This window comes from Cygnus olor, chromosome 2 (genome assembly GCF_009769625.2).
Source record: "Cygnus olor isolate bCygOlo1 chromosome 2, bCygOlo1.pri.v2, whole genome shotgun sequence".
NCBI classification, from domain to species: Eukaryota; Metazoa; Chordata; class Aves; order Anseriformes; family Anatidae; genus Cygnus; species Cygnus olor.
This window is the reverse complement of record NC_049170.1, coordinates 55,220,196-55,246,364: the sequence shown is the minus strand read 5'-3', so window position 1 is coordinate 55,246,364 and position 26,169 is coordinate 55,220,196. Positions and strand designations below refer to the sequence as shown.

At 39.4% G+C, this 26,169-nt stretch overlaps 1 long non-coding RNA gene across 2 annotated transcripts in view; it reads right to left on the bottom strand.

Annotated features, from left to right (window-relative positions):
• LOC121066170 overlaps positions 1-26,169 on the bottom strand; it is a 65,965-nt gene that overhangs the window by 36,042 nt on the left and 3,754 nt on the right. Inside the window, exon 3 of one of the 2 annotated variants that reach the window (XR_005817554.1) lies at positions 16,937-17,323. The exons of the other annotated variant lie outside the window; for it this stretch is intronic. This is a non-coding gene — a long non-coding RNA (uncharacterized LOC121066170). Of the gene's footprint in view, positions 1-16,936; positions 17,324-26,169 lie in introns of those variants that run through there. 2 annotated transcript variants of the gene reach the window in all.

Below are 26,169 nucleotides of genomic sequence, written 5' to 3'. Positions count from 1 at the left end.
TACTGTTTTACAGGGGATATTTAAGGAATTAAGCTTGAGTATTTGAAAAGATATAATTTCAGGAGTAAAAAGAGGAAAAAAGCATATTATAGTCTTTAATAACATTATTTTGGAAGTCATTTTTATTTTAGAACCATAAATAGGCAAAAACACTTGGTTTACTCTCAGTGTCCTCAAACATTCCAGAACATTCAACTTGTATTAAGGCAGTACATAAGGCTATGCCTTTGTTTGAGGAAGTCCCGAAGGAAAAACAATAATTTGAATCACTGTCATTTTTTTTAATGTAATAAACAGAAACCTCTCAAACAAGAGTTATAGCAAGCCATATTCCCTCCATACCTGGACAAGCTGATATTTTTTCCATGGGCAATACTTGTGTCCCTGAGGATGGATATTTAAAAAACAAAAACAAACATAAAAACAAACGAACAAACAAACAAAAAACAGTTCCCTGTGATTACATGCAGTTCTGGGCATAGTTTTCAAAATTGAGCAAGTTAACAACTTTGTTTATATCTAAAAATCAGGTAAGTATCAAAAAGATTTTACTTATGCCCGAGTTTTGTAACAGATAGAAAATTAAAGGCAAGAATTTAAAAACTGGGACCAATGTTTCTGATGACAATTGCTTTAGTGAAGTCTCTGGAAATATTCTTTAATCTAACACATTAGTTTTCACCACGCTTTGATCTGCTGCTTCTGAAAATTTTCTGGTGGATATAAGACCCAACTAGAAATGTCACAGTTTTAATAGGTTTTGTTAAATTTCACACATGAACTGGAATCAGCATTCAGAAATGCCTGAAAAGAAATCTGTAATGCTAAGGGTCTATGGACCACATATTCAAAACTTGTGGTCCAAGCACTTTCCATCAGGGATTATAAAGGCTTTGACATTTTGTATTTCAGAAAAAGGCATAATTTTATCATAATAATTGATAACAGTCTTTCGAGGAAGATCAACACAGGTGTGTAAATCACGTCCCAATATTAAATTTTGTTATATCATTTTTGCCAGAATGGAATGTAGCCATAGGTAAAATGTATCAACTCTAATAAGTACAAGACTTGTTGTACAAAAGACTTACTCTCTTATCTTCCTATGCACCTTTCAAGGTTTCTGAGTTACATATTCAGAACTACAAATTTTCAAAATTTGCAAAATTACAATTACAAAAATTACAATTTTCATTCTGAAAATGGATAACTTAATAGCGTAATTTTTTTTTGCCAAAGTTTTCAAAGATTTTGTTTCTGTTACTGCACAGAGCAGGTAGGTCACGAGCCCAATTACATGCATCAGCTGAGTAGTGGAAGGGACTTGTCAGAAATAAAGGGTAAGTAATTCTGATGGTGACTCAAGAGGTGGGAACTGTAGACTGGATATAGACAAAAAGGATGGCAAGAGGCTTTTTGTTGTATATTCTAATCCTCCAGGGAAATCAAAGTAATTATAGTCTATATAACAACACAAAACAATGCAATGCTATGAGAACAGATCAGTTCAGAGATAAAGACAGGAAAAATGAAGGTGGAATTAATAGAGGCCATTTTTTCAGTACCCCACAGAGCGTAATGCATGGAGGAGACAGGCTTGTTTCTAGACATAAACCTGTGGATGTATAGGTAGGTTAGGAAAGAGATTCCACAGAAGATCTGAATTATCTTTGTATTAAAGGCATTAAACAAATGTGATTTCTACTAAAAGGAAAGTCTCTTGGTTTCCAAATTGTTGAACATTAGAAAGTAAATATAAGCTGAAAAAGGTGGTGAAGGAATGTTATCTTTTGAAAACTAAAACAACCTGAAGTTGAGCAGAGGATCAAACTATGGTAATGGAGCTTCCTAAGAGACCTAGGAAAGTCAAATTTATTAAATTTTCCTTGAAATTCAAAAATACAAAGAAGCATGGCAAGTAATAGCAGACCATCACACAGGAAGAATATTGTAATAAAATATCTGGGATTTTATACACAGAAGTTAAGTTACCTGTGCATGTAAGCCAATGTTTAGTTTGTTCTACTTGCATAATCATGTCTAAAAATTAAATTTGTTAGTACTCAGGAAGTCTGTGTTTGTTGTTGTTGTTGTGTGTTTTGCTTTACCATTAGAAAGTAGATACTTCAGCACTGAAATTGGTGGAATGATAACATCTTAAAGTCAGTGCAAATTAAAGAATTGGTCAAAAAATTAAAAACTTACTGCATTTATGGAAATCACCTTGGTGACCCAGAAAAGCAGAAGTCAGGTCCACGTTAGTTTTTAATATAACATTCAGTTACACTGTCTAGCAATATCTCCTTTTGTTAGGAACAGCTTCAGTAAAGTACTGAGGTTGAACAAACTGACAGTAAACTTCAGAACAAAGTTTGTTGAGAAAGATCCCCTCTTGCTGTAGTTGCCTTTGACCCTTTTTACTCCTCTCTGAAAGTATACTTTCTGCTAATCATTGCCAGTTATTAAACAATGCAGAGTTCTGAAAGCACATCTGAATTAAAATTTCTTTGTCCAGCAGGCAGTTTCAAAGCTAACCATGCCATCGTGTTTTAGGAAATGCTTTTTTCCTTAGGGAGGGTTTAAAATTAACATCTATTCTCACTCACTAAAAAGTACACATACACAATTGGTATGTTCCTCTTTATAGAACAGGTCAAACTTGGATTTTCTTTTAAGGAAATATGAGCATTTTCTGAGTTCCAGTTTGAATGTTTCTTGTAAAATGGCAATTAGGCAAAATAAATAAATAAATAGTTTTCCTGCATTCCAACTTTCCAGACCAAGCATAAAACTCTTTTTAAAAGGAGGACAAATATCATGCGATAACACAGTAGTATTATTGATGTTATTACTTACTGTGAAAGAGATTTGCATGCTTGCAAGTTCATGGGCACGTGCATAGATTTTTATTAATCACACAGTTTTTTTTTTTTTTAATATCAATATTTGTTTTAACAGAGATAAATGCTTGAGTGCAATAGTAGTAGCTTCCTACCTCTTTGGGGGACAACTCTTCTGGGGACAGTATGTGAGTTAGTGACAACATCTGCAATGTAGCACTTGTTTGAGAGATCCATAGCATAAAAATGTGAAATTGGAATCTCATTGAAATTAAAATCAGAGTTTCTGTGGCCTGAAAGTTGGGGTTACAATTTCTTCTCATTCTCTGTGGAAGAAGAAGAAAAAGAATGGCAGAAAAGTCCTGGATGAGCTAAAATATTCTGTGTTTCAAGCAGGAGTGATGCAGAAAGTTAAAAAGATAAATACTACAGACAGATCCAGATAGCTTGTTTGCCACAGGTATTATTTCTAGATGCATTAGCAAAGAGATCATTGTAAGCTCCAATTTATCAAATGACAGATTTATCATTTAAAATTGGGTTTTTATTTTAGTGCCAGCCATCTGCCCTCATTGTTCTTGTGCTGCTCAGAGCAATGCAGAATCGCAGAGCAAAAATGTTCTAAAGCATTAATGGTCTAAGTAGCTGATATGGGTAGAAGGTAAGAGAAAAGATTATAGTATGTAAACCAAGTAAATAATGTCAAAACTTAAACAGAATTTAAAAGCAAAGTTATAAGCAACATTAAAGGCATGACAAAGCAACGGACCAGGAACTAAGGAGAAGTATAAATTGAAGCAAGGTAAAGGTGGACAATTAGTCACATGTGCCTTTGTAATCAGCCAGTCATTATAGGCTGAACATATCAGAGCTATAGAAAAATTCTCTAAATACTTAGAAAGCTCTGTATATTTTTTCATCTAATGTCTGGCTGGCTCTTCACTGTAGGCCCTCAATGAGCTTTCATAGCATGGGAAGAAAGGCATTGAAAATTACTCAGGATGAACAAGGAAAAGTGAGAGAAGATTCACTGACCAAGTCACAAAGGCAAAGGGGGACTGGGAGAATGAAGAACTGCCAACTGTAGGAGAGGATCAGGTGCGAGACCATCTAAGGAACCTAAAGGTGGACAAGTCCATGGGAGCTGATGTAATGTATCTGAAAGTACTGAGGGAACTGGCAGATAAAATTAAGCCACTATGTATCATATCTGAGAAGTCACTGAGGTCCAGTGAAGTTCCCAGTGAGTGGAAATGGGGGAACATAACCCCCCTTTTAAAAAAGGAAAAAAGGTAGACCTGAAGAACTACAGGCCAGTCAGTCTCATCTCTGTACCAGGCAAGACCAGAGAGCAGATCCTCTTTGAAACTATGCAAAGGCACCTGAAGATCAGAGAGTTGATTTCTGACAGACAACATGATCTCAGTAAGGGCAAATTGTGCCTGACCAATGTGGTGGTCTACTGCAACAGGGTTACAGCATTGGTGGATAAGGGAAGAGCAACTGGTGTCATCTGCTGCCTTGGACTTGTGGAAAGCATTTGATACTGTCCTGCACAACTTCCTTGTCTCAAAATTAGAGAGACATGGATTGGATGGATGGACTACTCAGTGGTAAGGAATTGGCTGAATGGCAACTCAAAGAGCTGTGGTCAGTGGCTCAATGTCCAGGTGATCAGTGACGAGTGGTGTTACTCAGGGGTCAATATTCGGACCGGTACTGTTTAATATCTTTGTGGGTGACATGGACAGTAGGATTGAGAGCACCCTCAGTAAGTTTGCCAATGAAACCAAGCTGTGTGGTCAACCTGATGGAGGGAAAGAATGCCATCTAGAGGGACCTTGACAGGCTTGAGAGGTTGGCTTGTGCAAACCTCATGAAGTTCAACAAAGCCAAGTGCAAGGTCCTGCATCTGGGCTGGGGCAATCCAAAACACAAATACAAGCTGGGTGGAAAATGGATTGAGAGCAGCCCTGAGGAGAAGGACTTGGGAGTTTTGGTTGATGAGAAGCTCACAATGTGCTGGAAATGTGGGCTTGCAGCCCAGAAAACCAACCATATCATGGTCTGCATCAAAAGAAGCATGGCCAGCAGGTCGAGGGAGGTGATTCTCCACCTCTGCTCTCGTGAGATCTCACCTGGAGCAATGTGTTCAGCTCTGGGGTCCCCAGCACATGAAGGACATGGACATATTTGAACGAGTCCAGAGGAGGGCCACAAGGATGATCAAAGGGCTGGAGCACCTCTCCTATGAAGACAGGCTCAGAGAGCAGGAGTTGTTCAGCCTGGAGAAGAGAAGGCTACAGGAAGATCTTACAGCAGCCTTCCAGTACCTAAATGGGGCCTAAAAGAAAGCAGGAGAGGATTTTTTTTTTGTCAGGGAGTGTAGTGATAGGACAAGGAATAATGGTTTATACTAAAAAAAAATGGTATGTTGGGAGTGGATGTTAGAAAGAAATTCTTTACTCAGAGGGTGATGAGGCACTGGAACAAGTAGCCCAGAGAATCTGTGGATGCATCATCCCTGAAAATGTTTAAGGCCAGGTTGGATGGGGCTTTGAGCATCCTCATCAAGTGGAAGGTGTCATTGCCCATGGCAGTGGGGTTGGAATTAGATGATCTTTAAGGTCCCTTCCAACCCGAACCATGATCCTATGATTCTATGATTTGTTGGATTAGTGTGCATATCAGGTTTTTCACAGCTACCTATACTCACATAAGGTGAAAAATTATAAAATTTTTATTCTATTCTGTAAACTTTAAGAAAAAGAACAATTGTTGTTTAATGGGAAAAATAGCTGAACACATTGTTACTGCCTTTTGAGTTTCTTTGCAATAATTGTAACATTAAGTTAGTACTCTGCAGTTTTAAATGGGAAGTTGTAAACTATGCCATAGAGCATAGAATAAAGATGGGGAGGAGGAAAAAGGGATACTGAAATTCTGCAAGAAACAAAACAGTAATGACAACATTACAGCCATTGAAACATTTACTGTTTGTTTCTTTCAAGTGTAGGATTGATGCAGTATTTATTATAAAATAAATACAAATCCTTCATATGAAGATACACACATAAAAACCTATAAAGATAGAAGATGTAATCTGGTTAGAGTTAGACTGCAAGCTTCATGAGAAAGGAACCATTTTTCTCCAGATATTCCTGCAGAGCACTTCTGGTTTGCTATCAAGGCAATTATGTTCTGCGCAAAAGAAAGAACAGGTGGTCTCCTTCAGGATTCCAGTAACATCACATAAAGCCAGGAAAAGCCCAGTTCTTACAGAAAAATGTGGTTCTTCACACAGCAGACAGGCCTGTGTAAGGCTGGAGACTGGAAGGTTCTCCAGATACACAGAGAACACCTGGTCTTGCTGCTAAAGACTGGGGCAAAGAAGGCATTAACTACCTTAAATAAGCCTTTTCCTCATCTGTTGTCACTGTGTTTCACCCCTCATCTAATAAAGGATAGAGATTCTCCTTAGTCCTCCTTTACTTGTTTGCCTATTTATAAAAACATTTTTTATTGTCTTTGACAGTAATAGCCAGATTGAGCTCCAGTTGGGCTTTTGCCCTTCTAATTTTGTCCCCGCACAGTCTCATGACACCTTTGTAGTCCTCCTGAGTGACCCACCCCTTCTTCCAAAGGTCGTAAACCCTCTTTTTCTTCCTGAACTCTAGCCACATCTCTCTGTTCAGCCAGGCCAGTCTTCCATGCTGGCTCATCGTTTATCATGTGGGAATGGCCTGTTCCTGTGCCTTTAGAATTTCTTTCTTGAAGAGTGTACGGCCTTCCTGGACTCCTTTGCCCTTCAGGACTGCCTCCCAGTGGACTCCACCAATAAACCTCTGTAACAGGATGGCGTCTGCCCTCCGGAAGTCCAGGGTAGAAGTTCTGCTAACCCCCCTCCTTATTTTCCAAGAATCAAAAACTCAATTAATTCATGATCACTATGCCAAGCCAACCGCCAACCTTTACATCACCCACAAGTCCTTCTCTGTTAACAAGCAAAAGATCCAGCCGGGCACAGTTCCATGTCGGCATACTCACCAGCTGTGTCAGGAATTTATCTTCCACACACTCCAGAAACCTCCTAGACTGTTTCCTCTCCATTGTGTTGTATTTCCTTTAGTCATCTAGTAAGTTCAAGTACCCCATAAGAATAAGGGCTAGTGGATGAGGGGATCGAGTGCACCCTCAGTAAGTTTGCAGATGACACCAAGTTAGGTGCGTGTGTTGATCTGCTCGAGGGTAGGAAGGCTCTGCAGGATGACCTGGGAAGGCTGGACTGATGGGCTGAGGCCAACTGTATGAAGTTCAACAAGGCCAAGTGCCGGGTCCTGCACCTGGGGCACAACAACCCCAAGCAGCACTACAGGCTGGGAGATGAGTGGTTATAAAGCTGCCTGGCCGAGAAGGACCTGGGAGTATTGGTTGATAGTCGGCTGAATATGAGCCAGCAGTGTGCTCAGGTGGCCAAGAAGGCCAACAGCATCCTGGCTTGCATAAGAAACAGTGTGGCCAGCAGGTCTAGGGAAGTGATTGTCCCCCTGTACTCGGCTCTGGTGAGGCTGCAAATCGAGTACTGTGTTCAGTTTTGGGCCCCTCGCTACAAGAAGGACGTGGAGGTGCTCGAGCGAGTCCAGAGAAGGGCAACGAAGCTGTTGAGGGGTCTGGAGAACAAGTCTTACGAGGAGCGGCTGAAGGAGCTGGGATTGTTCGGCCTGGAAAAGAGGAGGCTCAGAGGCAACCTTATCGCTCTCTAAAGGTACCTTAAAGGAGGCTGTAGCGAGGTGGGGGTTGGTCTATTCTCCCACGTGCCTGGTGATAGGACGAGGGGGAACGGGCTAAAGTTGCACCAGGGGAGGTTTAGGTTGGATATTAGGAAGAACATCTTTACTGAAAGATGTTGTTAGGCATTGGAATGGGCTGCCCAGGGAAGTGGTTGAGTCACCATCCCTGGAGGTCTTTAAAAGACATTTAGATGTAGAGCTTAGTGATATGGTTTAGTGAAGGACTTGTTAGTGTTAGGTCAGAGGTTGGACTAGATGATCTTCGAGGTCTCTTCCAACCTAGATGATTCTCTGATTCTGTGATTCTGTGATTCTGTGATTCTGTTTATGCGAGACTTCTCCCAGCTGTTTGTAGAACATTTCATCCACCTCTTCGGCCTGTTTAGCCGGCCCACCGGGACATCTACCTCATTGGCATTCCCCCTAATTCTTACGCATAAACATTCAACCCTGCCATCACCATTATTAATCTCAAGACAGTCCAAACACTCCCTAGCATACAGGGCTACCCCACTGCCTCTTCTTCCTAGCCTATCCCTTCTGAGGAGTTTGTAGCCCTCCACTGCAGTGCTCCATTCATGCAAGCCATCATATTTCAGTGATGACAACTATGTCATAGTTTTCCTGCTGCGCGATGTCTTCCAGCTCCTCCTGTGTTTTGCCCATACTGCATACACTAGTGTAGATGCACTTCAGTTGGGCTAGTGATCCTGTCACATTTTGCAGGGAGAAGCCCTCATTCCTGTATGACCATTCCCAGGCACTTCGGTGATTTCTAACCCACCAGTGTCCTTTGTGCCTTTGGTGCCACCTGGCTCTCCATCCTCTACCTCAACAGGGGCAACAGACCGATAAACCTTGCTAGCAATGGTCCTTTAACCATTCTCGTACCACCCCCAGGCTTGTCTCTGTTAAGCCTGGTTTTATCCTTCCCCTTTCAAATCTAGTTTAAAGATCTATCAATGAGCCCTGCTAACTCCTGAGCAATGATCCTTTTCTCCCTTAGAGACAGGTGAACCCCATCTATTGTCAGCAGGCCTGGTGTCTTGTAAAATGACCCATGATCAAAAAAAAAAAAAACCACCACCAAAGTTCTGCTGGAACTTGGAGCCAGATATTGATTTGGAGGTTCTGACTCTACCTCGCCTCATCAATCCTTCCAACTGGAGGGATAAAAGAAAACTGTTCCCCAGTATTGTTCAAATCAACATACAGAGCTTCATACCTATTGTGCATGGGCACCTGGGAAGGTGGGGAAGTCCCTGAGGGGACATGCCTGCCGCACAGGGACTTGTTGCCGTTGGTCCTTATCCTCTGTGTTGGTGCTTTCAGCCATGTGGAGAGAGGATAGAGAAAACCCTCTACTGAGTGTCCCTGCTGGGCCTGTCTGACAGAAGGTACAGAGTGACTCCAGTAGTCTATCTCCCTCTTGGACTCCCAGATACTTCTCACGAGGACTGCCGGATCCTGGCAGCTCCCTTGGCTGCCTTGAGGGGCCTCAATGCATGAAACCTCTTGCACACCATGATCCCCTGCTCCACTGCAGAACAGGTCTGCACCAGAGCCAATCTACCCTTTGCATTTTAACCATGGCTTTGTGGTTGTCCCTGCTGCCTGTCTGTGCTGACTCACACAGGAACCTTGACAGGCTTGAGAGGTGGGCCCATGCAAGCCTCATGAAATTCAACAAGGCCAAGTTCAAGGCTATGCATCTGGTCAGGGCAATCCCAAAGCTGGGTAACGAGTGGATAGAGAGCAGTTCCATGGAGAAGGACTTGGGTGTACTGATGGATGAAAAGGTTGACATGAGTCTGCAGCGTGTGCTTGCAGCCCATACAGCCAACCATATTCTGGGCTACGTCAAAAGATGAGTAGCCAGCAGGTCGAAGGAGGTGATTCTCTCCCTGGACTCCATTCTCATGACATTCCACCTGAAGTGCTGTATTCAGCTCTGTAGCCCCCAGAAAAAAAAAATTCATAGACCTGATAGAGTAAGTCCAGAGGAGGGTCACAAAAGTTATCAGAGGGTTGGAGCACCTCATTTATGAAGAAAAGCTGAGAGAGCTGAGGTTATTCAGCCTGGCAAAGAGAAGAATCAGGGGAGACTTCATTAAAGCATTTCAGTATATAAAAGGGGCTTACAGAAAAGATGGGGAGAGACTCTGTATCAGGGAGTGTAGTGACAGGACAAGTGGTAATGGTTTTAAACTAATAAAGGGTAGATTTAAATTAGACATAAGCAAGAAAGGAAACATAAGCAGATTGTAGCACTGTAATGAAATGCAGTAGAGGGCCTTGGGAGAAACAAACAAAACCCACCAGGCCAGCAGTGCCATGAGCACCTTTAATGTTGTTGAATGGCCCTGTGACCAGTCTGAGGGCAATCAGACATTCTTCTGCAAACAGGGAGACATTTCAGCTGTAATTCAGAAGGCTCAGGAACTGCAAACAGTGAGTCACCAGAAATTATTATTCTGGGGAAAGAATTTGCTTTGTGTTTGCATGGAAATGCTTGCAGAAAGGCTGCTGTTTCTTTGTAATGAAAACCTAAGCCTGAAAGCTGCTATGAAGGGCAAGGAGCTGGAACTGTGCACTGGACCACGGCTGTAAGTTGTCAGAATGGCCTGAACTAGTAGTTTTCCTCTGCAAGGCAGATGCAGCACTCCAGCTGTAGTTCTGACATCCTGACCTTTTTCTGAACAACATTTTTTTCCTGGGAGTATGAGTTCAGAGGGATAAAAAATCAGCATGGGATGTTGTATATTGCTATTTTAAGTAATGGGATTTATTTTAAAAGAAGAAGATAGCCTTTCTTTTCCTTTTCTCTCCTCCCTCCATTATTTGACAATGTTTACTCAAAATCAAGTAGCAGACTAGTAGTTTGTGTTATAAAAATGGCATAGTTCTATTCAATCTTGTAACTGTATGGATGAATCTTCAAGTGGTACAAAATGGCAGAAATTGTTTCAACTTTTTAAGCTACCAAAGAAAACTTGAATTTATGCTTCAGAATACACATGCAGAGAAGAAACTTGAATTAAATCTTTCAATACAGTGAGTCATCTTTTCTCTTTCTGTATGACTTTGACTATTAAAAGGGCTTGACAACCATAGATGATTGTTCGTAAAAGAAAAAAAAAAGAAATAAAGAAACAAACAAACAAAACCACCTTTTTCTCCTGAGAAAAGTCCCCAGCTGCTTTTGCTTCAAAGAGCTTCTGAAGAGTATGAAAAAATCAGGCTGATGGGGCAGGAAATGTGAAAAGGTAACAGTGAAAACTCAAAATTTCTGGACCTCAATGGAAATATAAAGATATCACTTCAGATATCTCAGTTATTCTACATTATTTATCACGTAACCATGTAACCATCATGTAACCTGGTCACGAACCATTAGACCACAGCTACACCAGGGATTGCCAGAGGCTTTTGGAAGAAATGTGTGACCTGATGCATAGCAGGGGGGGCTACATCTGACCCATGTGGTCCTTTACAATATGCTTGCAACATCAATCATAATCCTACTGTACAGTACGCTTTCAAGTTCTGTTTCAATTCAAAAATAAAAAGTGTGCATATATGTACATATGAATATATATGTATATATATGCATGTATGTATCTATGTATGTTTTCAGAGATATATGAGAGTCGCTATAAAGGAAGCACTGGATGCTTGTTTATCAAACTATTTTGACCAGGGGCCCAGAAGTCCAAGTTGGAAAGTTTGCAGCTTGTGACCAGAGCTGCATGTGCTGTCTAGGCATCCTTGATTCCTTTCTATAGTGCCCCGAGGAAACTCGCAATACCCAGACATGTTTTCACTACAGTTGTCTGTTTTGCTAGTGTGTGGCTTATCTAGAGAAGTTACTTACTGCTTGCTGTTGATCTTTGGAGTCAGAATGTGCAACTCAAGAAACATCACAGGTCTTATCTCCCTTGTACTCCCCCTAAACTGAAGCTAAGAAGGGCTAGTGCAGCCTGTAGCAGAAGGGAGCTTCAGCAAGAATCTACCAGTTGTGCCAAACTATGCAGTTCACTTGTAAGTCTTCAGTGAGTGAGACTGAAAGTCATCTCTTCTCCTTGAGGATAGGTGGGCAAAACTGATTCCTAGGAGAAAGTGCACTTTACCACTACATCTACTTTCCTGCAGTTTGTACGCTTGTGACAGGGCTTGTTGTTTATCTGCCAGATTTAAAAAGGCAGTTGACTTTTTATCTGCTGTTGTTAATCAGCTTCAGTTTCTGATAGAATTTAGAAAAGCATTCTTGTCAAATCACTGATATGTTGAAAAATATATACTGAAGGCATGCAGGAAAAATTGTATGAAATACAGAAGATCATTTATTAAAAATAGTTATCCATGGTTATGGAAATTCAGAGGGAATTTTTATAGTTTATGCCATTGCTGTTTTGTTTATATAGAAAATATTTGGCTTCAAAGGCTGCTGTCAGATCGCTTAAGCTTTACATTTAGTGACATTTTGTCACTGCTTCAGTAGGAAGCTTTAATTTCCTTGCAAATGCAGATAAGACTGCAGGTATGTGTCTACACTGATTCAAATTTAGTTTCTTTGTATCAGAAGACTGTAGGATATATTTTGACTAGTAGCTAGTGAGGTAAATTCATATTTCTTTTTCTGAGTATTGGTTAGACCTTAATTTAACTTCTGGGAGTCATTTTGGTTCACCTTTGGGAAGGCAGAATAACTTTGAAGAAACTTTTGTGGGGTTCTTTATATGGAGCAACTGGTAATAAATTTTCAAAAGAGTATGGTCATGGACATAAAGCACTGTTGCCTCTACTAACCTTATGGCTGGTTCCTAAGTTGAATAGCCAGAAAATGGTTGAGCTGTAAGGGTGTTCTCTTGTATTAGTCCTGGAAAGTGTATTTAAAAGGGACTTCAGTACAGCTTACCCTGCACTTGTGATATGAGTTTGTACAGGGACAGGGGAGTCAGTAAGAAAGAATTAATGGAGAATGGAGTCTGGGAGTAAAATGGAGTCGTGTTAAGACATGCTAAATGAAGGAGGATGAAAGACAGCCATGGATGTCAAGTGGATGAAGCAACTCTGAGAAGGTGTGTGGTTATTACTGTCATTCTTCTAACATTTTTTCCTAGCTGCTCCCTTATCACTCTTCTCCAAAAACTGGACCTCTATGCCCAGTGTCAGCAAGGAGGCTTGAAACAGGGATTATAACTTCAGAAAAGAACACTGAAACTCAAAGTACCTGAGAATTGTAGGGGTAGCAACTTCTGCTTACCCTTTTGCAGCACTGAGTCTACCTGCATATCATAAGCAGGATGCAACAAGAAGAATGTAACAAGCAGGATACCAGGCTCACAGCATGGTTAACTCTGTCACTTCTCTGTCACGCCACACTCTGGACTGTCTTAACTGTTAATGTGCTTGGTCTGATGCTTGACAAAAGAGAGGAGAGGCAGAATAAGTGGGGTGCTCTTCAATCCTTCCTTTGGGATATTTTCTGCTTTGTAAAAGATAAGCTAAGGTGTCTTGGGTCAATGAGGTGTCTGGAGGAGTCTACAACTCTTTATGTACTTTAGATAAAGAAGATATTTAATAAAATGCATGAGCAATCCTTGGGCTTGGGACTGCAATTTGAGATTCCCTCTTCCCAGGTGAGAACTGATAACCACATAATTTGTGTCTTGCCTACTACATGCTATGGATCCTGAGTTGCCTTTCCAGTTCTGTCTTCAGTATTTCTTACTGGCTAGCCATCAGTGGCTCAAAGTGCTGATTTCTCCCAGCAGTCTCCTAGTCAGTTTTGGACCTCATTCTGAGATGTCTAATTCTGTTGCTGCAGTACTACAGACAGACTTAATGCAGGCTTCTGGACTTTCATTTGAGGGGCTCAAGTGCCTACCTCTAATCACCCTTTAAACTCTAGGCTTATAACTGTGATATGACACTACTGGAAACTGAAATAAATGCATGCACTTGGAAGCAGACCATCCCCAAGTTTCACTGGTACCCTGAGGAAAGTTAATATTTATTTGGTCAGTAAACTCAAAATGCGATGAATTTTCAAAACAAATATACAGTACATGGTGTAAGGCCAAAGGCTGTTCTGATCCCAAGGTATTATTAAAGTTTCAACATTTTGGCCTCTACCAGTTTCTTCCATGCAATTCTTAGAACTATTACTCAGACAGTCCATGCTAACTGGCAGGTGCCCAAGGGCAATATATAAAGAACATATTTTACTGCAGTTTCTTAACTGGATAATTGATGGATACGAGCTAGTATAAAATGAACACCAGCTTGTCCTCAAGCCCTCTTTCTAGGCTTGAACTTTTAATATTGGTGCAAAAGCAAAACCCTAAAGTACTTTCATTATTCCTCATATCTCTAATAAGTGTTTTAACAATGTATTATTATTATTATTATTATCTTTTATTATTATTATCTATTATCTATTATTATTATTATTATTATTATTATTATTATTTGGAAACTGCTAAACCTTAAGAAAACCAGAAACATTTATGTAGTCTTAATTTAAGATCTGAACTGGAGACGTGGGTTCTGAACCAGTTAGCTTCTGTGTACTGTTTCTATTGTGTAAAGAGGAAAAATGCACCACCTGCTCCATACTGCCCAACTGCAACAAGGAAAGATTTTTTCCACTGGTATATGTAGAGAAAGCACTGTGGCCCTAAATTCTATCATGGCAAAGATCTCACTTACTTCACCTTATAAGTACGTAGTATAATTTTTTGGATTGGTGCATTCCTGAAACCTGTCTCTTCAAATATGACTTCAAGAAACATTTCTGAATGTTTTGAATTGCAGGGAACAGGAAGCTTTTACCATTCCTTTCCTTTGGAACATTTTCATTAGGATAGCACCTGCTCAAGGTCTATGCAAGTTATTCACAAGCCTTTTTGTTTGCCATCTTTAAAGGAATGAATTTGAGCCATGAGTTTTCAAAAATCATGTTAACTCTTTCTAGAAGTGTAATATAAACTGTGTTTCAAAGCTGGGTTTCCAACTGAGTACTACTAGAGCTGGAAGAAAATGAGTGAAAGAAGAAGAGTAACTAGGTCATATAATCTGCTTCCCCATTTTTGGTGAAATTAAAAGAAATGAAGCACAATTTCCTGATCTGTGCTGGTGCCTTCAAGCAAAAGACAATGGCTCTGAACTTTCCACCCTGTCCACTGTATTCCAATATGTGTAATACATTGTGTCAGAATGGGATGGCCAACTGTAAGTACTGAAAAATAGTGACTCAGCCTCTTTCCTCATAATCATGGGGTTTCTGTGAAAAAAAAAAAAAAAAAGCAGCTTAACTTTGCCTTCTCTTTTTTCATGTTGACCTTTTGAATGACACATTTTTCAGTTAATCTCTTTAGCCACGAAGACAAGATATGTACTTGTTTTTAAATAAAAAAAGACATTCTCATATAATAGGATGAGTTCAAGAAATGAGGTTTAAGAAAAACAACATATATCACAGGAATTTTATCACTACAGTTGGCAATGCAGTTAAACTGTGCACGGTGTTTACTGATTTGATCCTCTTAAATACAGCCTCTCATATTATACTTTAAAAAATTTGTAATTATTTTGTTTTACTAGCACAACTCAGTGTAGTGATCCCAGTAAACCTTATTCAAGAAACCCTTTCACTCCATGTATAAAGATAATTTATTATCTGGTAGATAGAAAGCCAATACTCAGAGGTGCTTCTCCTTTTTTCCCCCACTGGATGATGCCCAGATTTGGCTGAGAGGTAAGGATTCCAATTTTCTTTTGAAAATCCTCGCCTTGTTCTGAAAACCTCTATTTCCTTCCTGGTATTTGCATAATGAGCAAAACTCTTGGCAACCAGCCAACTTAACTTCTGGCCATGTAACATCAGACTGAATGGGAGCCCTGAAAGCATGTTAGCTTCTCATGAGGGTAGAAAGCCTAAATTTCCCAAGAAGATCTTCTTTTAATGCAGTGTATAACCCAAATAATTACTCTTTCCACAAGAAAAAGGTCCCCCTGTCCCACACTACTTCGTTCAAGCTGGAGAAAATCCAACCAAACAACATCCAACCTACTATGTGGCCTTGGGGGGGCAGGAAGCCTCCAATTGCCAAATATTGTATCTGGTAGGGTAATTTAAGCACTCCTTCATGGATGAATATGTAGGCTTCACTTCCTATTGCTGATATAAAAGGTCCCAGATATTACCTGAATATTTACATATAAAAACTGAAACATTTAAGCGATGTAGGTGAATACTACAGACATTAGAAAAATCCAGGTTTAGGTTACCTATGCAACCTAAATTCTGCCCAAATTATCTTTTTGTATTATGATATCCTCTTTAAGTAAAGAAGGTTGTAAATTCTAACCAAAACTTCACAAAAAATCAGATGGGATTGTGTGGTGGTTTTTCTTAGAATGCTGATAACTGAAAGCAACATAATACTCTGCTTATTATTATGTGAGTTAAATAAGCCTTGATAATCTGTTAGGAATGTTCTTCCTGTAGTATTCTGAACCTCTGTTTACAAAGCAGGACTCTGCAGACGATGGTAGGAGTTTTGAGATAGCTGTCTGTCTCTGAGCCTCACTACTTTGTCATGCTTGGAGGTACACGCATCCTTCCTAATTTTCTGTACAGCTATCCCAGTACCTCAGAAACTGTAGTATGTGTCAACTTTCCATCTTTTTGTATTCTCCCTCAGTACTTTCTTTAATATGCCAACAGCATATGCATATAAATAAACTGAGATGTTAATGGAAGAGCTTTAATGCTAAGGATATGGAACTGGCAGTACAGAGATATTCTTACATACTCTGAGCACATGCTTCAATAACATATTGTTACTTCTTAAGATATTGAGTATTATACACAAGTCTTGAGAATTAGGATATTGTCACTGGTCAATGGGCACAGCAGAGAAAACAGGAAGGCTCTTGTGTTTGTACTATACTTAGAGCCAAGAGATAGTTTCCGTACTAATGACAGTAAATGTTGAGCAATAAGATTATTGCTCCAAAAATGACATTGAAAATTAGATGTTGTAATGCTCCCTTTAAATTATAGGGTGAAGGATATGGACAAACAGCAAGTGAAGTAGTGAATAGTGAGTTACCCTTAAATGAACAAATAGTCTCATTTAGGAATATAGAAAAGTAACTACATTTTTCCAAGTTAAGCCCTTCAAATATTTCTGCATTCTCTATTCCAAAGCAATATTACAAACCCATATTCTCTGGTAAATATCAGTAAAGGATGGTCAAATTTGTCATGCTTAGCTTTACCAAAACAAATTGTTCAAGGTTCAATGGGCCAGTATTTGGCCAGGCTGTCAGCACAATTAAATTGTTTAGAAAACTACAATCACCTGTACAGTGTACTTTACAAAAAGTACTAGAGTTAGGGTAAGGTAGATTTTTTGGCCCAGCTGTATTAGGGAATGTTTTAACTATGAAAGAAGGGCCAGGTCCTGTGGTTTCCCACCTCAAATGGGAGGAGGTGGGAATGCTACTGAATCAGAAGGGAAAGGATTCATGAAAGTCTGTAGAGAAAAAAAAAAGTTTACAAATAAGTTTTCAAGCATAATGCAGCCTTTGGACTATTACCCGCTCCTCTTCTTTCAAGTGGGTACCAATGATGTAGGTACAGGTAGCCTGAGGTCTATCAAAAAAGATTTCAGGGCAGCCCTGGAGAGAAGATTAAAGGAACATGCTATTAACAGCCATAGTCAACATGGATTCATGAAGTAAAAGTCCTGTCTATGTAATTCATCTCCTTCTATGACAAGGCCATCCAGTTGTTGGACAAAGGGAAGGTGGTAGATGTAATATTTCTGGATTTTAGTAAGGTCTTTGATACTGCCCCTCACAGCACCCTTCTGGACAAATTATCCAACTGTGAGATAAAACAGCTTTGTGCTATGCTGGAGAAAGAACTGTCTCAAACAGTGGAGCTCAAAGAATTGCAGTGAGTGGGGCTACATCTGGTTGGCAGATGGTCACTATTGGTGTTTCCCAGGACTCAGTTCCTATTCAACATTTTTATCAATGATCTGAATGCATCCTTAGCAACTTTGCTGATGATACTAAACTAGGAGGTGCTGTTGACTACCTGGAGGGATGAGAGGCTTTGCAGTTATATATATCTACAGATAGATAGATAGATAGATAGATAGATAGATAGATAGATAGATAGGAACATTGGGCAATCAGCAACAGCATGAATTTAAATACCAGTTAAATACCAGGTTCTGCACCTAGGACAGAATAATGCCACAAATGGATACAGACTGGCAGATGAGTAGCTAGAGAGCAGTTCAGCAGAAAGGGATCTGGGGGTACTGGTTGACAGCGGGCTCAGCATGAGTCAGCAGTGTGCCCTGGCAAGGTAAGGGCAAGTAAGGGGTAAGTAAGGGCAAACTGCATTTTGGGGTGCATTAAACACAGCATAGCCAGCCAGTCAAAGGAGATTATTCCCTCACTATATCTAGCACTGGCGCAGCCTCACCTTGAATGTTATGTACAGTTCTGGTATCCACAGTATAAAAAAGATGCTAAGATACTTTAAAGCATCCAGAAGAGGGCAAAAAAGCTGATGAAAGGGTTGGAAGGCATGCCCTATGAAGAGAGGCTGAGGACGTCTGGTTTGTGTAGCATGGAGAAAAAAAGTTTAAGAGGTGACATCATTGCTCTCTACTATTTCCTGAGGACTGAGGAGGGGAAGTGGAGAGGGAATGCCCGTCTTCTCCTTGGTTACCAATTATAGGATCTATGGGAATGTCACAGTGCTGTGCCAGGGGAGGTTCAGATTGGATATATGGATTTATTTATTTATTTTTTTTAACATGAGTGGTCAGACAAGAGAACTGACATCCTCGTGAGGTGGTCGATGCCAATAGCCTGTCAGCATTCAAGAGGCATTTGGACAATGACCTTAATAATGTGCTTTAACTTTTGGTTAGCCCTGAAGTGTTCAGGCAGTTTGAGTAGATGATCTTTGAAGGCCCCTTCTAACTGAACTATTCCAGTCTAGTCCAGTCCAGTCACAGAAGAGATAAAGACACTTACAGGAAGTGATAGATGTCATCTGAAAGTAGACAACTAAAATAGATCAAATAATGCTTTTTCCAGTATATCTAATTTTGTGTCTAACTAGTGGCTATTGAATATGCCATACTCAGACATATAAAATCATGTGAGAATCCTACCCAAAGACCAAAGTAAACAGTAGAAGACTGTAACAATGCTCTTGCATTATGCCCTACCTTATTTTCATCAGGGGAAAAAAAAAAAAAAAAGTATTATATAGGTGTTGTGGTTTAACTCGGCTGGCAGCTAAGCACCACATAGCCGTTCGCTCACCCTCCCCCTTCCCTCTCTGGGATGGGGGAGAGAAACAGGAAAATGAAGCCTGTGGGTTGAGATAGAGACTGTTAATAGTACTACTACTAATAATGTGTACGGAACAAGTGATGCACAATGCAATTGCTCACCACCCGCTGACTCCTGAGCAGCTGCCCCCCCACACCCCAGCCAGCCACCCCTATATATTGTTCAAGATGATGTAAGATGGTATGGAATACCTCTTTGGCCAATTTGGGTCAGCTGTCCTGGGTCTGTCCCTTCCCATCTGCTGCTGTACCCCCAGCCTGCCCGCTGTCAGGACAGAGCGAGAAGCTGAAAAAAAGTCCTTGGCTTAGTGTAAGCACTGATCGGCAACAATTAAAACATTGGTATATTATCAACATTCTTCTCGTCCTAATCCAAAACATTGCACTCTACCAGCTGCTAGGAGGAAAATTAACTTTATCCTAGCTGAAACCAGGACAATAAGTTACTTACAACTTTCAAGTGCAACTAAATTTCTCTTTCCAAATACAATTCACTTAAATATTGAACATGTAATTCACATTTGTACTCCACTCCACAGACAATTATCATGAAATCTATTAAAGCATAGTGCAAAATTTCTCAGCATAAGAAAACCTCCTATTCTAGATTTGAGTCATGAAACATAACATTTAGATTGTGGAGCGGGAAAGAATATTGTCTCAGCACACTGTAACTTTTGGTGTGGTAAGAAGATGGGAGCTCAGATGATACCGAGAAAAGAGAAGCATTTATCTTGCTTTGAAAATGAAGACACACATTTGGTTGAAACAGTGCAAGGAATGTTGTAAGGAGTCCTACTGATATGACAAATAACAAAGATATATTCATCACATTAACATCTCCATATTTCCTCTGAGAGTGAATGGTCAAGCAATCATCTTTTCTCTGCATCTTTTATCCTTCTATGAAAAAAAAAAAAAAAAAAAGTTCCCTTTGGGGTAAAGCAAGCATCACTGCATGCAATATTCAGTATATGGGTAGACCATAGTCATTTCTTTTTGTTACTAATCAAGCATAACCATTGTTATTACATCATGGTCTCTTTCCTGAGCAGTACTAAGGAACTACATTAATGGAATAAATAATTAGGATTATGATCCTATTTTACATTCATCACCATCAGGTTGTACGGTTGTACCTAGCATTTCCTTGCCTGGTTATTCATTACTGTAAGATACTTCTTGATCAGTTTGTTTGACAAGTCTGAATAATCTGCATTACTTGAAACCTTTGTCACCTTGCCATTTCAAATAATGCATGAATAATCTGAGTATCCATGTCCCAACAGTGATTTCTGAGGGATATCACATATAACTTTCACTTTAAAAACAGACCTTTCTAACCCTACCCTGTTATTCCTTATTTTCTGCCGTTGTTAATACACAAGAGGATACTATTCTATGGCAATTCATTTCCTAGTAACTACCTTTAGCAAAGGACCTTTTCAAAAGCTCTTAGAAATGTAAGTACCCCAATTGCACCTTTCCATATGCCATTGACTCCTTATAAAATAACACAGCAGAGTGAATCATAGAATCATAGAATATCCCGAGTCGGAAGGGACCCACAAGGATCATTGAGTTCAACTCCTGGCACCACACAGGTTTACCCCAAAATTCAGACCGTATGACTAAGAGCATAGTCCAAAAGCTTCTTAAACCCTGACAGGCTTTTTGCTCTGACTACATCCCTGGGGAATCTGTTCCAGTGTGCGACCACCCTCTCAGTGAAGAACCTTTTCCTGATATCCAGCCTGAACCTCCCCTGTTGCAGCTTGACTCCATTCCCTCAGGTTCTATCACTGGTCACTAAAGAGAATAGATTGGCACCTGCTCCTCCGCTCCCCCTCATGAGGAAGCTGTAAACTGCAATGAGGTCTCCCCTCAGCCTCCTCTTTACCAGGCTGAATAGACCAAATGACCTCAGCCGCTCCTCGTACGTCTTCCCCTCTAGGCTATTCATCATCTTAATAGCCCTTTTCTGGACACTTTCCAATAGTTTCACATCCTTTTTGTACTGTGGTGCCCAGAACTGCACACAATACTTGAGGTGAGGCCACACCAGCGCAGAGTAGAGCGGGACAATCACTTCCCTCGACCGACTAGCAATGTCGTGCTTAATACACCCCAGGATACAGTTGGCCCTCCTGGCCTCGAAGGCACACTGCTGGCTCACGTTCAGCTTGCTGTCAACCAAACCCCCCAGATACTTCTCTGCGGGGCTGCTGTCCAGTGTCTCGTCACCCAGTCTGTACTTATAGCCAGGGTTGCCCGTGCCAGGTGCAGGACCTGGCACTTGCTCTTGTTAAACTTCATGCGGTTGGTGATCGCTCAGCTCTCCAATCTGTCCAGATCTCTCTGTAAGGCCTTTCCATCCTCAACAGAGTCAACAACTCCTCCCAGTTTAGAATCATCAGCAAATTTACTCAAAACACCTTCTAGTCCTACATCCAAATTGTTTATAAAAACATTGAAAAGAACTGGCCCTAAAATCAAGCCCTGGGGGACCCCAATGGTGACTTGCCAGCCTGATGCAACCTCATTTACCATAACCCTTTGAGCCCTACCCATCAGCAAATTATTCACTCATTGTATGATGTTTTTGTATAGCTGTATGCTGGACATTTTGTCCAGTGGGATCCTATGGGAAAATTTACTGAAATCCAAAAAGATTACATCAGCTGGTTTCCCTTGATCAATGAGATGGGTGATTTTATCATAAAAGGAGATCAAATTTGTTAAACAGGACCTCCCCCTTGTGTTGGCTGGGACCAATGACTGCATTGTCCCCCAGGTGTGTGCTTCAATAACTCCCAGGATAATCTCCATAATTTTACCAGGCACTGAGGTGAGACTGACAGGCCTGTAATTGCTAGGGTCTTCTTTCTTGCCCTTCTTGAAAATTGGCACAACATTTGCCAGCTTCCAGTTACTGGGACTTCTCCAGATTCCCCAAGACCGTTGAAAAATAATTGAGAGAGTTTCCATGATGAGGTCAGCCAGCTCGCTGAGTACCCTGGGATGAATCCCATCCAGCCCCACGGATGCGTATGGATCCAGGTGGAGCAGCAGTGTTTGTGGTTTTTTGAAAATTATTTTGTGTAACTGTCAGCCAGGCCTTGTTCTCATAAAATTCTTACTAAAATTTAAAGGAAATTTATTTTTGTCCTGTTATTTTGTGGAAACAAAGCATGTTTGATCACCAGTTTTGCCTTCCAAAATTAAAAAAAAAAAAAAAAAAAAAAAAAAGGAATTTCAAACATTAGTCAAATTTTAATCAAATTAGAATGGTAAAAGTGGAAATCTTGATAAGAATGAAACTCTTATTTTTACTGGACTGTAAATGAACTGGTGGAAGACAGCAAGGCTGGTTATTCTGTAACTGTGGGACTGCAAAAAGGCACAAGGGAAAATCTTATAACTAATACAAAAGTAGGTCAGTCCCCTATACTAGGCAATATACATAACTGAAAGAAACATTGAAAGAGGAGAAAACATTACTCAGGCTTTTTTTAAAAGGAAACCAAGTTTCCTTACTGACAGTCCTCAAGGAACTAGTTCTTTACACCAGGAAATTTGTATGCCTTACAGATGATATCTTTGTCTGCATGAGAGTTTAAAAAATCTAACCAGAAGGTCAATGGAATCTCTTGGATTGTGGATGACTTTAAGGTAGTTGTGTAGAACTTCTAAATTTTTAACCCATATAATCCAAAACAATTTGCAAGCTGAGAAATTGTGAAGTTGATTTTGTGTTTAGGCAATACTGATATATTGCACATTGCAGGGAATCTACAGTTAAGGAGTCCACATACTAAGTGACAGAATGCTAGCTGCAGAGCAACTCCATGAGTGATCTTTCACACTTAAAGTCATCTTGGCTTGTCAAGTGTTGAATAGGTTGAATTTTGAGGTATAAAAGAAGATTTTGCTCTTCACAGCTGTTTGCTTAAGTGTTTTATAATTTAAGGAATGCTATAGACAAAGAAGGATGGGTTTTATTTATGGTGAATTGTTATGATGAGCCACCATTTTAAATTTAAATTTTGGTAATGTTTAAATATTTTTAAAGCTTCCTGCAGTGTTGTTCACTTTATTCAAGGAGCTAAACTTCTCCATATAATACGACCATTACATAAAGGATACAGAGAAAGATGATGAAGATTATGAGGTATAGATAATGGCTGCTCTATCAAGAAAGACTAAATTGTCTAGGATCTTCAGGCTGAAAAATAAATCTATAAGCATGACAGAGAAAGTGATGTAAGTGGTGAGTTTTTCATCACTTCTAAGACTTTCCATGAAAACTGGAAAGCACCACTGAATTTAGCAGGGGTGAGATTTAAAATAGAGAAGACCAGTGGAAAGAATTTCTCCTCTCTGCCTCAAATACACATTGGACATGGTGGAAGCATATAAAAAAGTTCTCCATGGTGTGGTTATTTAATGTGAGCTTTTAAAAATGTGATTCAATGTGACTTATGAACTTTGACCATGCTGTGATTTAATCCCACCAAGCAGACAAGAAAAAAGAAAAAAAAAAAGAAGAGATAGGAGAGGGAGGAGAGGAAGGAGAAAGGAGAGGAGAGGAGACTAGGAGAGGAGAGGAGAGGAGAGGAGAGGAGAGGAGAGGAGGGAGGGATAGGGAAGGAAGGAGAGGAGAAAGGAGAGGAAGGAGAGGAGAGAGAGGAGAGGAGAGGGAGGAGAGGAGAAGGAAGGAGAGGGAGGAGAGGGAGATAGAGAAGAGAAGGAGAAGAGAAGAATAGAAGAAGAGAAGAGAAGAGAAGAGAAGAGAAGAGAAGAGAAGAGAAGAGAAGAGAAGAGAAGAGAAGAGAGAGAAGAGAAGAGAAGAGAAGAGAGGAGAGGAGAGGAGAGGAGAGGAGAAGAGAAGAGAAGAGAAGAGAGAGAAGAGAAGAGACGAGAAAGAAGAAGAGAAGATAAGAGAAAGAGAGAAAGAGAAAGAAGAGAAGAGAAGAGAAGAAAGAGAAAGAAAAGAAAAGAAAAGAAAAGAAAGAAAGAAAAGAAAAGAAAAGAAAGAAAAAAAAGAAAAGAAAGAAAAGAAAGAAAGAAAGAAAAGAAAAAAGGAAAAGAAAAGAAAAGAAAGAAAAGAGAAAGAAGAAAAGAAAGAAAAGAGAAGAAAAGAGAAGAAAAGAGAAAGGAAAGGAAAGGAAAGGAAAGGAAAGGAAAGGAAAGGAAAGGAAAGGAAAGGAAAGGAAAGAAAGGAAAGGAAGGAAAGGAAAGGAAGAAAGGAAAGGAAAGGAAGGAAGAAAAAAAGAAAGAAAAGAAAGAAGAAAAGAAAAAAAAAGAAAGAAAAAAAGAAAGAAAGAAAGAAAAGAAAAGAAAAGAGAAAAGAAAAAGAAAAAAAGAAAGAAAAGAAAAAAGAAAAAAAGAAAAGAAAAAAAGAAAAGAAAAGAAAAGGAAAAGAAAAGAAAAGAAAAAAGAAAAAAGAAAAGAAAAGAAAGAAAAGCAAAGAAAAGAAAAGAAAAGAAAAGGAAAGGAAAGAAAAGAAAAGAAAAGAAAAGAAAAGAGAAATACCTATGGAAGTGTCTACTAACTACTTTTTAAATGTTTTTTCTTCTTTCATTTGGACATAAAATAATTGTAATCCGAAGCCTGTGCACTAGACATTTCACTTTTTTTCTTTCTATCATTGCCAATAGTTTTTTTCCTTTGAAGATCTAAGCTCCAGTGCCAGTCATAGCCTGTTAAGGCTATGCTACATCCTCTTGATCACTTTCCAGCAACAAAATCCTATATAAATATATATCTTTAAGATTCAAATTCCATTTGTAGATTTGAGTGAAGGGAAATTTGGAAAGAATGGAATTCAAATATTTCTGTGTTTCCTCAGCTTGACATAGTCGTTATTATTAGGTGATTTACATTTCAAAGTTTTGGATCCCGTTTTATAGTGTTTACAGAAGTTAATTTCATTTGGGTTTATTTTAAACTTTTTAAAGTTTTTATAGATGAATATTTATTTCTAGATATTCCTAAAAGAAAAGTTAAAGTCAAAGGACCTTTCTATATTTCACCAAAGTTTGAATCAGTTACTCTGGATCGGTATTCAAATTAATTTCCCAACAACTAGTTTGTCTTGCAGACAATTTCATAATAAAGTGGGGTAAACAACTTGTTTAAGTATATAAAAATCAAAAAATGTTGTGCAAGAGTTACTCATTCCAAAGTGTACTTTTGACAGAGAGATACAGAGCTGTATGTGCACCCACACATACAGAAATATGTGTGCAAACAAGGATGAACACACACATATGCAGTCACTCAAAGAACAGAAGAATGGAAATAGAGAAGTCCCTTTCATCTTATTTACTATTAATGTACTTTTGCTCCAGGTTTCCCTAGTTTCATAAGTTTTCCTTAACTTTCCTACAATGACATTTGGTTTGTACATTATCAAGGCTATAAAATCATAATAAATGAGAACTGTCATCTTTTCAATGTCTTTTCACAGTGTTTTCTTCCCTGTGTCATATATATTATCATCTACAGGAACTGCCTTTCCAGAAATAAAGCTCTCTCAACTCAGACTACTAATGTGGATGAACAGTTTCCTACAATGATATTAAAAAGTTGAGGGTGACAATAAATGTGGGTAACTGTTTTGTCCTTGTTGACAAAAGGAAGAAAAAGTAGATATCCTCTGCATAGAACTGAGTATTGCCATATTTGTTAAGAAGTACCTCCTGTAAAACCATTCATACCATACAGAGAGCACTGAATGTTAAGCTGTATTAATCAAACGGGTCAATTTCTGATGTCCATGGAAGACAGTATTTGAAAACAGCGTATATTGTGTAGCTATTTTCTACAAAATAGGTATGTTTTCCAAAAAACACTCAATAAAGAATTGTTTACAAAATAGAATGAGAGACAGAAGTTTTCCTCAGTCAGTTGTATTAATCTGAGGACACTCTAAAGGAGACACCAAGACTTTATTCTGTTTTATCTCAGTGATACTAAAGGTTTTTAGTAAGAGTCACACAATTTAACACAAAAATTTATCCTGCTTCCTTGATTCTTTTTTTTTGTTTTAATTATTATTATTTTATTTTTATTACAGTGATAGAGTCAGTTTTAGCTCTTTTTAGCTCTTTTAGCTCTTTTTTAGTCTCTCTGATAACA